General features: G+C 41.8%; 1 protein-coding gene and 1 non-coding gene across 2 annotated transcripts in view; both read right to left on the bottom strand.

The window, feature by feature from the left end:
* LOC135215652 (annexin A4-like) overlaps positions 1-12,418 on the bottom strand; it is a 250,951-nt gene that overhangs the window by 169,985 nt on the left and 68,548 nt on the right. The window lies entirely within an intron of this gene.
* On the bottom strand, positions 9,895-10,100 carry LOC135219376 (small nucleolar RNA U3). The gene has a single exon (XR_010315427.1). It is a non-coding gene; the product is annotated as a small nucleolar RNA U3 (small nucleolar RNA).

Genomic DNA, 12,418 nt, shown 5'->3' with positions numbered 1-12,418 from the left:
ATCTTGGTTATAGCACAGAAAAGAAACTGGCAGAGGTGAATCTAAATTCAAACCAAGAAACGGTCATTAGAGATCGGTGCACCAAATTTTTTATTGCTCATCACACAAATCAGACAAAGGTTGCCCGAAAATGTACATATTTTGAAAAGCAGATCCCTGTTCTCAGTTTCCTAGACTCTACGGGTTATAAAAGACACGATTGCTCCATTGCTTGAATCATTCAACTTCAATGAAGATGAAATAAAAATTGAAATGCAATGGTCTAATAACCTTAAGCCCCTTCCACACGAGGGGCAAAGACACGACGGGCACTCTGATTTGCCCGTAATTCTCTCGCTTTTCAACAGTGTTACCAGATCAAACCGTCCAAGGGAGGCAGTAGTCACAGTCAGGCGAACCTATGATTTGGACCACACTCGTGATCGCGATCCACTCACAAGATTAGTAACAGTGTCTGCCCGCAGTGCATTTGCCCCTCGTGTGGAAGGGGCTTTAGTAAAATGGCAGGAAGGGCATCTCAGGGAGATCAGTATGTTTCTTGACTTGATGGGGGAATTGTATTGCCCCTTTTTCTCTTATGATGTCTTTTTATTAATTTGCTCATAAATATACCCAGGGATTGCAACTGGCTTTAGAAATATTGGAAAAAACATGTATACCTCCCAAAAAGTTACTGAATTTCCCGATCTCAGTGAATTTACGTAAATATTTTAAAACACACATACTCAGAATTTGTTGCTGATTTTGGTCCCTAACTGTTGTGAGCTGTAATTATATTTTACCAAATGAAATAAAATATATTATTAGAAAAAATGTCTAACTTGATCATATACAAGTGTTATGTAAAAGAGGCCCCACATATGGTTGTAAATAAGTCCCTTTCAACTTTCACTGGAAGGTAGGGAATATTTTTTAGATGTTTTTCTTACACCATGTGTATTTGCATATCTTCCTCGTTCCACTGATGTATTTGTTTTTCTTAAACTGGCCAACCTTAAAGTCTGCCCGGTCTGGGGGTGTGCATGATCTAGTATATTAGACTGTACCTTAAGCCTTTCGTCACCTGTCAATTCAATTTCTTTGTACAGCTCCTTGACAGCAAAACAAGTAACTATACTATAAAAGATACAGGTTTTGACATAGGAAACTCCTAATTTAGGCAGTTACTGTTGAGTCCACAAAGCCTTCCCACTTCTCTGACAAACAAACCTGGGATTTGGGCTAGGGATAATCTTGCATTGACCAACAGGGAATAAAGACTCCATGGTTCTACACTGGTCTGTTTGTAAACAATATGGCGGACACACATGCGCAATAGTCACTTCTTCTTTTGCAGGTTTTTATGTTGTAAAACTGAGTTCAGCTTTGCTGAAGCTAAGGGAAAAACCCTATTATCTTTGAGTCTATTACATACTCAATCACATTTTAAAGTGTTTGTCATTATGACACAATACCCAGGTACAAGACCAGCTAAAAGAGAATTCTTTTACATTGGTCTGGTCACCATGAAGCTCTGGTAGACCATGGAAAGGTAACATCTTAAGCTAAGGATTAAACAGTGGCTAGCAAAAATAGGTTTCTCCTATGTCAAAATGATATTGTTATGATACAATAAAGTTTTATATATACTTACCTGGCAGATATATACATAGCTATTGACTCCGTCGCGCCGACAGAATTTCGAATTTCGCGCACACGCTACAGGTAGGTCAGGTGATCCACCGCGCCGCCGCTGGGTGGCAGGAATAGGAACCATTCCAGTTTTCTATCAGATTTTTTCTACACCATCTGTCTCCTGAGGGGAGGCTGGGTGGGTAATTTAATTGTATATATCTGCCAGGTAAGTATGTATAAAACTTTATTGTATCATAACAATATCATTTTTATACATTCAACTTACCTGTCAGATATATACATAGCTGATTCACACCATTGGAGGAGGGTAAAGACAGCTAATAACTGATTTAACAGGAAACACAACAATCGTTGTAGGTAATAATAACATAAAACCTTGGTTCCTACCTGTTTAGACTGAAGACTTCATGGTTAATGCCCAGGAGTCTGCTTAGTCTCAAGAGCCTCAGCGAGATATTGATCTATTGCTAAGAGTTCTTGTAGGTCTGCCAGAGGGGTCTTATCCACTTACTTGGCCGATCCTATAAGGGCTATGTCAAAGGGTTTCAATCCACTTATATGACAAGAACCTTTTTTCTAAGGAGCACAATCCCGATCCTGATCACCTTAACCTAACCAAATGTTGTATCTAAGATTGCAAGAAGTCATCCCCGGACTCCTTGCAAACAACCAAAAAACTCAATCACAATATTTTACACCTAATTCTTTATGAAAAATAAATAAAAATAAAAATAAACAAATATAATTTCAATTTGTACTACCTCGCTTGTAAGACCTATTCACATTCTCATACTGTCAAAAGCACCAAAAGCCGCCTGTGCTAGCCCAAGCACTCTTGTCAGCAGAAAATCCTGATACTGTCTTAAAAGGAGAGGTCCATGTTACGAATTTAGACAATGTCTTTTAAATACTACTCCGTTTAAAAGGCACATTTCTAGTTCCTCACTAGCAAGGGCTATGGCCGCCTGTGCGACACCAAGCACTTTTAACCAGTAGTAAACACAAAAAACCGCCTCAAATAGTGGAGATCTCCGTAATCAAAGACACCGTTTTTATCCAAGCCTATCCTGTAAGATAAACTCACAGTTCCTTACCTAAACAAGGCCATGGCCGCCTGTGCAACAACTAGCCGTCAGGTAAGAAAGTTAGAGCCCATCCCACCAGTATGGTATGGAAGTATTAGACTTTTCATAAAAGTTTAAGGATCGGTATGTGTCCTCAGTCCAAGCACTGTATCCGCAGACACAAAAGGACCTAGAGAGAAGCACTTGTCGTAGGTAATTTTAACATCTCTAAGATAGTGGGATGCAAATACCGAGTTGCATCTCCAATAGGTCACATTAATAATGTCCTTCATGGACATATTCTTTTGGAATGATAATGATGTTGCCACTGCTCTTACCTCATGAGCTTTAACTCGTAATAATTTAAAGGAATCCTCTGCACAATCGCTATGAGCTTCCATAATCACACTTCTAATAAAATACGCTAGCGCATTCTTGGACATTGGTCTTTTCGTGTCCCGAACTGCGCACCATAGACTTTGTTTACATGCCTTCAACTCTTCTTTCTTTTTAAGATAGAACCTAAGAGCTCTAACCGGGCATAAAGTTCTTTCAATTTCGTCTCCCATTAAGTTTGAAAGACTTTTCACCTCAAAACTCCTTGGCCATGGTTTCGAAGGGTTCTCATTTTTTGCCCCCAAAAACAGAGTTTGAAAAGAACAGATGGCTTGCGTCTTTCTTAAAACCCACCCGAGAATCTAGGGCATGGATTTCACTTATTCTCTTAGCCGTCGCTAAGGCTATGAGAAAAACACAACTTCTCGTCAATCCCTGAACGAGGCACGGTCGGGAGGTTCAAATTTTCCGATGTAAGGAATTTGAGCACAACATCCAGATTCCAACTTGGCGGAGTAGAGGATATAGATTTTGACGTCTCGAACGATCTTATGAGATCGTGCAAATCTCTATCCTCTGCCAAGTTTAAGCCTCTATTTCTAAATACCGCTGAGAGCATACTTCGGTATCCCTTTATTGTAGATACGGACAGATTGGATTCCTCTCTCAGGAATAACAGAAAATCTGCTATATTGGTCACAGAGGTATCGGAGAAGGACAGCTTATTCTTCCTACACCATCTTCTAAACACATCCCACTTCGATTGATAGACCCAGATAGTTGACGATCTCCGGGCTCTAGCAATTGCTTTCGAAGCCTTGCTTGAAAAGCCTCTCGCTCTGACCAATCTTTCGATAGTCGAAAGGCAGTCAGAGCGAGAGCGGGGAGGTTTGATGGAACCTCTTGAAGTGGGGTTGTCTGAGAAGATCTATCCTGTTTGGAAGAGATCTTGGGTAGTCTACTGTCCATTCCTGTACCTCTGTGAACCAATCTTGGGATGGCCAAAACGGGGCGATGAGAGTTAATCTCGTCCCTGTTGATGCTACAAACTTCTTCATCACTACTCCTAGCAACTTGAATGGAGGGAAAGCGTAAGCGTCGAGTCCCGACCACTCCAGTAGCATGGCATCCACCGCTATCGCTCTCGGGTCTTCTACTAAGGAGCAGAAGTTCTCTATCCTCTTTGACAGGAACGTCGCAAACAAATCTATCTGCGGCCTTCCCCACAGGTTCCACAGTCTTTGGCAGACTTGCTCGTGCAGAGTCCACTCCGTGGGGAGAACTTGTTTTGTCCTGCTGAGCCTGTCTGCTCTGATATTTCTTTCCCCTTTCACAAATCTGGTCAGGAGGGTAATATTCCTCTCCTCCGTCCATGACAACAGATCCTTCGTTATCTCGAATAGGGAAAACGAGTGCGTCCCCCCCTGTTTTTTTATATAAGCCAACGCCGTGGTGTTGTCTGCGTTGACTTGAATCACTTGATTTCTTACTTCTGACTCGAAGAATTTTAATGCCAGAAACACTGCATATAGTTCTTTGGCATTTATATGCCAATCTCTTTGTTCTTTCTTCCATTTGCCAGAGACTTCTCTTGCCCTAGAGTCGCTCCCCATCCCGTCTCTGAAGCGTCTGAGAACAAGATTTGGTTTGGGTTCCGAACCTCTAGGGACACTCCCTTGTTCTCTTGAGTGGGAGCAGCCACCACTTTAGGTGTTTCTTCACCTCTATTGTTACCGGAAAAGTGTCCGACAGATGGCCCTTCTTCCAAGTCCAAGATCTCTTTAGGAAGAATTGTAGAGGCCTTAGATGAAGTCTTCCTAGGGATACAAATTGTTCCAGGGAAGAAAGAGTCCCTAGAAGGCTCAGCCACTCCCTGGCTGAACTCCTGTCTTTCTTTAGGAAGGATGTAACTTTCTGAATCCCCGAAGAATCCTTTCTTGGGACGGAAAAACCCGAAAATCCCGAGAATTCATCTGAATCCCCAAATAGACTAAGTCCTGACTGGGGGTCATCTGCGATTTCTCAAGATTCACGAGAAGTCCTAATTCCTTTGTCAATTCTAATGTTTTCTTCAGATCCTCCAAACATTGTTCCTGGGATTTTGCTCTTATCAGCCAATCGTCTAGGTACAGAGAGACGCTTATGCCTTCCAGGTGTAGCCATCTGGCTACGTTCCGCATCAGGTACGTAAATACCTGTGGAGCCGTGGAGAGGCCGAAGCACAAGGCCCTGAACTGGTAGACTTTCCCTTGAATCACAAACCTGAGATACTTCTTTGATGACGGGTGAATAGGAACGTGGAAATATGCATCCTGCAGGTCTAGAGAGACCATCCAGTCTCCTCTTCGCAGGGCTGAAAGTACTGAGGCAGAAGTCTCCATCGAGAACTTTTTCTTTTCCACATATTTGTTCAGAATGCTCATGTCCAAGACTGGCCTCCATCCCCCGGATGCCTTTGGAACTAAAAACAGGCGGTTGTAAAACCCCGGAGAGGAAGGATCCTGAACCTCTTCTATTGCCTCTTTGTCCTTCATTCCTATCACCATCTGAAGAAGTGTCTCCCTCAGAACAGGGTCCTTGTACTTCGCCGACAGTTCCTTTGGGGAATTCGACAAAGGTGGTCTGTCCTGAAAAGGTATAATGTAACCTTTCCCCAAGACTGCTAGCGTCCAAGGATCGGCTTTCCTTATCTTCCATGCCCCCACGAAGTTTAGGAGTCTGGCCCCTACAGATGTTTGGAGGACCTCGCTGCTACTTTGATTTCTTGAAAGATCTAAAGGAGGACCTTCCTCGCTTTTCTGCTGTCTTCCTTTTCGTTGGAGGACGAGAGGTGGAACCTCTCCGAAAGGGCACTACCGGAGTACGAGTAGTCTTCTTTGCTACTGGTACTGTTGGTCTTGATTTCTTGGAGGATTGTACTAATAAGTCTTGGGTTGCCTTTTCAGCAAGAGACTTTGAAATCTCCTTCACCAAGTGCGAAGGGAAAAGGTGATCCGAGAGAGGAGCGTATAAAAGGGCTGACCTTTGTGAAGGAGAAACCGCTTTGGTAAGAAATGAACCAAATAATGATCTCTTCTTCACTACTCCTGCTCCAAATAGAGATGACAATTCTCCCGAACCATCCTGAACCGCCTTATCCATACAGGATAAAATGCAATGCAAAACTTCAGGTTCTAAAACATCTGGTTCATTTGCCTTCTTGGCCAGCACTCCAAGGGACCAATCCAAGAAGTTAAAAACTTCTAGTACATGGAAAAGTCCCTTGAGGTGCTGATCCAATTCTGACATGCTCCAATATGCTTTAGCTGTATTCAAAGCATGTCTTCTCGATGCCTCAACCAAGCTTGAAAAATCCGCCTCCGCGGAAGATGGAAGCATAAGTCCCATCGCTTCATCTGTCCTGTACCATATTCCCCTCCTACCTCCGAGCTTACATGGAGGAGTGCAAAAAACTGTCTTCTGAGCTTCCTTCTTCACCTTCATCCAATTATTTAAAGATTGAATAGCCTTCTTCATCGATATGGCTGGTTTCATTTTTAAATATACGGAAGACCGATTTCTTTATAAAACCGTTCCTACTGGAGAACAGAGATCTCGGGGAAGGAGGAGCTGCAGGGCTTAGAGAGTCCCTCCAAATTCTTGCAGGAGAAGAGAGGCTAACACTTTGTAGTTAGATACCCCCTCATTGTTCGGGGTTTCTTCCATCGACACGTATCCAACTCCATCCTAGAAGGAGAGCGAGCTCTTTTATTAGAATCTTTGTCCGTAGACCTATTCCCTATAGGAGAAATACTCCTAGAAGGAGAGAGACAGACAGATCTAGAAGCTCTCCCTTTCTTATCCACCAAAACATCCTGAGACATGGAGGTTGAAACCGTAACCTTCGATGTACCAGGTTGCTTCCTTGAATTAGGGTTTTTTCTGCCTAGGTAGACTCGCCATCCGAAGACATTACATGAAAAGATCTTCTGTTACCCCTTATAACTTCTCGCTCTTGCCGCTCTTCATGTTCAGCTGGCGCCTTGCGCCTGACTGGCGCTTCGCGCTTGGTTGAATCTTCTCGCGCGGTTGGCGCCTCGCGCTCGGCCAGCGCTTCGCGCCTCGCTGGCTCCTCTTGCGCGGCTGGCGCCTCGCGCTCGACTAGCGCTTCACGCCTGGTTGGCGCCTCGCGGCCGTCTATCGCGTTGCGTCTGGCTGGCGCTTCGCGCCTGTATGTCTCTTCGCGGCCACCTGGCGCTTCGCGCCTGGCTGGCGCTTCTCGCATGGTTGGCGCTTCTCGGCAGTCTGGCGCTACGCTCCTGGATGGTGCTTCGCGCCTGATTGTCTTTTCCTGCTTGTAGGAATTCTCACGCGCGGCTGGCTCCTCGCGCCTGGCCAGCTTCTCGCGCCTAGTCGTCTCCTGCGAATATCGGATAGCGCCTTGGTTTGCCATGCGTCGCGCCATGGTTGGCCGCCTCCTCGCTTACGTGGTAGTTCTTTGCGGCTGACTGGCGCTCCGCGCCTGGCTGGCGCTTCGCGCTCGGCTGGCACTTCACGCCTGCCTGGCGCCTCGCGCCCCGAACTCGCGGGTCTGTGAAAAATAGACCCTTCATCCGAAGAAGAATCTTCTTTTCTGGGAGGTTGATAGTAAGGGTTTTTTGACTTCTTCACAGGAAGATTAACATCCTTTCTTCTTGGAGGATCTCTCGAAAGAACCCCGACTAGAGAAGCAATAGACTCTTGCATATCCTTTAATATCTTCTTCGTTTCTTCTCTCTGGTCTAAACGAGAGGAAGGAGAGCCTTCTTTCTCCATTCCCCACGACTTAGCGGGAGAAGGCAAAATCTTTGCTTTCTTAATCTCTGTCGGGGAGTCCTCCGAAAAACGTTCCGGACTCGAGTTTATGCCCGATTCTTCCCAGATCCTCTTCAAGGGACGAGAACGATCCGCTGATCTCCATCCTCTTTTAGGTGAGGAATTCTCCGATGACGAAAAACATTCACGTAGAACGCTTTTTCTAATGCGTTCTCTGGCAGTCTGAGACGTTACAGATTCTGCCGAAGAGACGTCTGACTGGTGGGGATCCTCCATAACCTCCGTAAGGCTTTCGACATTCCTTCTCCTCTGGGCTTGGGAGCTTGAAAGAGGTCTAGGCCTGGGAGCGTTGTGAAGCCAATCAGACACCTCCTCCACTTCACTGGGGAAATTCACATCACTTTCCACAGCACTACTTTGCTTACCTTCTATGGCAGCCATTTTACGCTCCATTTTCATAAGCGCAGCTTTAAGGCTTGCTATCTCCGAAGCAGAGTCCGTAGGATCTGCATTCGGAGAAGGACCTGAAATATTACAAGGAGCGTTCATAATGTTAGAGGAGGGTACAATATTACTCACCAAACCACTTGAAGATTGAGAGTTAGGCTTGGTTTTGGAAGATGACTTCCTTAACCGGTCTTTCTCTAATTTCCTTAAATAAGAAGTTAGAGACTTCCACCCTTCAGCACTCAAACTCTCACATTCATGACAAGTGTTATCCATCGAGCATTCATACTTCCTGCATATTTTACATACAGTGTGAGGATCAACCAAAGCTTTCGGCATTCTCACCTTGCACCCTCCATTCACACACATTCTCACCACACTTCCAGAATCAGACATCATGATGAAAATTCCAAGCCAAAATCCAAATAACGATCCACAAAATCGTATGCCAGTACAACGATCCAAATACGTCACCAAAGGGTCTAAAACGATGATCAATTGTATCCAAAAACGAAATCCAGCCGGAGATACCAACAACGATGTTGCCAGTATGGCCGACAGAAAAAATCTGATGGAAAACGGGAATGGTTCCTATTCCTGCCACCCAGCGGCGGCGCGGTGGATCACCTGACCTACCTGTAGCGTGTGCGCGAAATTCGAAATTCTGTCGGCGCGACGGAGTCAATAGCTATGTATATATCTGACAGGTAAGTTGAATGTATAAAAACCTGTTTCTATATATGAACATATCTAGTAACTTGTATTTCTTTATTTTTCAATACCATCTCCCTTGGGGATATTAATGTACTTATTAACAGTTGAAAGTCTATATTCCTTAGGAAGAAAATCTGATAAGGAATTTAGAATATCAGAACTAGCAATAAAACATGTATTATTACAAGGTATAAGCAAACTGTTGTTGAAAACCAGAAACACAAATACAATCAACAGTACTTCTTAGTGAATTGGAAAATCAGTGCGTTGGAAAAACTGTCGGTGGTCAATTATATGAAGCAAGTTTTCCTCAGTATTCTGAATATTAGGATTAGGATCCATATAATCATAACATAATGTCAAGGAATGCAGGAAATTAGGGTATATATCCTAACTATCACAGAAATCAGTATCTAATAAACATCTGTGTAAGAGGGTATAATCCCTAGCTGCAGAATATTATCAAAATTACTGAATAGCTGTATGAAAGAATATAATTTCCAAAAATCTGGCTTTGAAACACTGAAAAGAGAACAATCATATATTCATATATTTAAAGGAAAAAATAATTAACAAACGCCAACTGCAAGACATGTGCCCAACATAATAGAAAAACAACCATTATCATAAGTGACACTAGGCAAACTAGACAGACACTTGAGGAGGCATTTATTAATATCCTGATAAAAATTACACAAAAGGTAAAATTAAGTATTTGAAAAAGGTGAAAATAAAGTAGGAAAACTTCATTGGAAAACTTGTTTCTAAATCAAAGTAAAGGTCATTGATTTTTGGGAGGCCTGTATAACCTAACAGCCATACAAGGATTGATCATTGGAGATTTTTATCCCATGAAGGGAAATTTAAAAGAAAATCATAGGATCCAATAGTGGATTGGAACTCAACCACTCAGCCTGTGACGTCCTCCTCCACTCAAGGGCGAGCCCATGAGGGAACGGTCTTCAATGCTCAGGAGTAACTCAATACTCAAGAGCCGCTTCCCGCTCAGAGGACGACACTCAACCTCGTCATCGTGGTTGAATTCATTCCGAGTTTTGGACTTAAACTCGTCAATCACACTATAGAATTGATCCTATGTAGTATGATCATACCTTCAGCCTCCCAGCTTCGACACCTCATCACACCGGATGCTGACTCTCACCATTATCACAGATAATTATGTTACTATGTATCGACAGATTTTATGTTTTAGTACATTTGTGGTTTCTTTATGTTGTTCACATATTTTATCCAAAATTATCAAATACGCAAATTTCAAAATGAAGTCAAAGAGCAGGAAAAGCCTTCAGCTCAGACATTTTGTCATGAAAACGTACTTGGGTTAAAACAGGTGATTTCACTACTACTCAAAATGACCTTGGATCAAGTTAAAACTACGACTTTCCTTACATTTTTAAGATTCCACAGCTATCTAAACATTAAAATACTTCAATGTTAGCATAACGAGAATCTTATGCTTAATTCTTAAGAGTTATTACAGCCGAAGGTGGAGTCACTGAATTACAACAGAATGCAGTAACATACTTATTTGATATCGAATGCTAATTCGTCCTACATAGTAACAGAGAGTTAACTAACATTATTCGAGTGCCGACTAGACATAGGGCAACGTAAGATTCGTGTCACATTATTCACATAACAAGTGAGATGTGAATGGTAAAGTGAAGATAAAATCCTTCTTGGACTGATTTGGTCAAGTTGTCCAAATAGGTTTTGAACAGATTACGAAGAAACAGCAAAAATAACAATTCTTTTACATTCATTTGACACAACTACCGAACGGGCACCTAACGACACAAGTGTTAATAAATCCAAGTAAAAAAGTCACAGGATAATTCAGATAAAAAGTCACAATCTTTCTTTTAACCTCAAAGGGTCGTTTTTGGACTGATTTTGGTCAAGTTGTCCAAATAGGTTTCAGAGTCCAACAAGCTTTCTGATCATTAGGAACTTTTTAATAAAACTTAAAATATTTCAACGGTTGAGAAGCAGTTTTCATGCGACATTTTCAGAACCAACTACCTCTCTCTTTCTCTCTCTCTCTCTCAACGAACTTGTTAGTCACGAAAGTATCAGCGCTTATCATGAACCTACTGTATTCTTTTTTTTTTTTTATTAATTTCGAACAAATTACAAAGAAACAAGTAACAACATGATTGGTTGTCAGTGGTGAACAAACAAAGATAAGCAAACAACTGCTTGTTTGATTGTCAGTACCAAACAGGCCTTAAAAAATCTGTATTTTTTTTTTCTTCACACTCTATTATCAAGTAATTCAGTATTGAGCAAACCCTAAGCAGACATGGATCGCAGCTTTTTTGAACGTCAAATTAAACCATTATAATCGAAGACACAATTCCAGTGATTACATAGATGAAGAATAAAGAACTTATTTCTCGTGAAATGAGATGCGGCTGCTGCAACTTTGTAATGAACTGGACGAAATGTGCTTCAAATCTTGATAAACATATTTGGAAGTGCCAAAATAAGGACTCTGCAAAGTACAAACATAAGACATCAATCAGAAAAAAATAATTCTTTTTTCATTCTAAATTGACACTTCAAAAATAAGTTGAAGCCATTTTTTATTGGTGTGATGAAATTGGAGAAATGAGTGCATCTCGGTTATTAAACATCTCACTGAAAACTATGGTTGATTTATATAGTTTCTTTGGTGAAGTATGCACTACGCATTTTGAAACTAACCCAGTTCAACTAGGTGGGCCAGGTATTAGTATTACAGTGCAAGTGGACGAGTCTTGCTTCTCACATAAACCCAAACATCACAGAGGAAGAACTCCCCATTCACAAATTTGGGTTTTTGGAATTGTAGACACATCAACAACACCAGCCATAGGATATATGGAAATAGTTGAGCGACGTGATGCTGGTGCTCTTTTGCCAATAATTGAAAAAGTAGTTAGGCAAGGATCGACTGTTCACTCAAACGAATGGAAAGCATATCAGAAAATCGGCAACATAGGACACCAACATGAAACTGTGAACCATTCCTTAAATTTTGTTGATAAAAAGACAGGTGTTCATATGCAGCACGTAGAATCCTATTGGAACAAGCAGAAAGGTAAAATAAAAAAAGATGAATGGATACAAAAGGGAATTCTTACACTCCTATTTACAGGAATTTATGTTTCGTGAACGTTATAAGGAAACTTTATTTGATTCTTTTTGTTCTGAAATTTCAAAACAATATGGTGCAATTAATTTCAACTGATTTCATTTTATTTACAATAAATTGTGTGCTTTTAATTTGACATACTTTTTGTAATTTTTATACTTACAAAATAAAGTACTTTCATAACAGTTTATTCATTTTCAATGTTATATTCATAGGGTCCAACTGGGACCCCTATTCTTCAAAAGGCCCAACTGGGACCTCTATTCTTCAA

The sequence above is a fragment of the Macrobrachium nipponense genome, chromosome 19 (genome assembly GCF_015104395.2).
Source record: "Macrobrachium nipponense isolate FS-2020 chromosome 19, ASM1510439v2, whole genome shotgun sequence".
NCBI lineage: Eukaryota > Metazoa > Arthropoda > Malacostraca > Decapoda > Palaemonidae > Macrobrachium > Macrobrachium nipponense.
The sequence above is the reverse complement of the archived record's forward strand: the minus strand, read 5'-3'. Positions and strand labels throughout refer to the sequence as shown.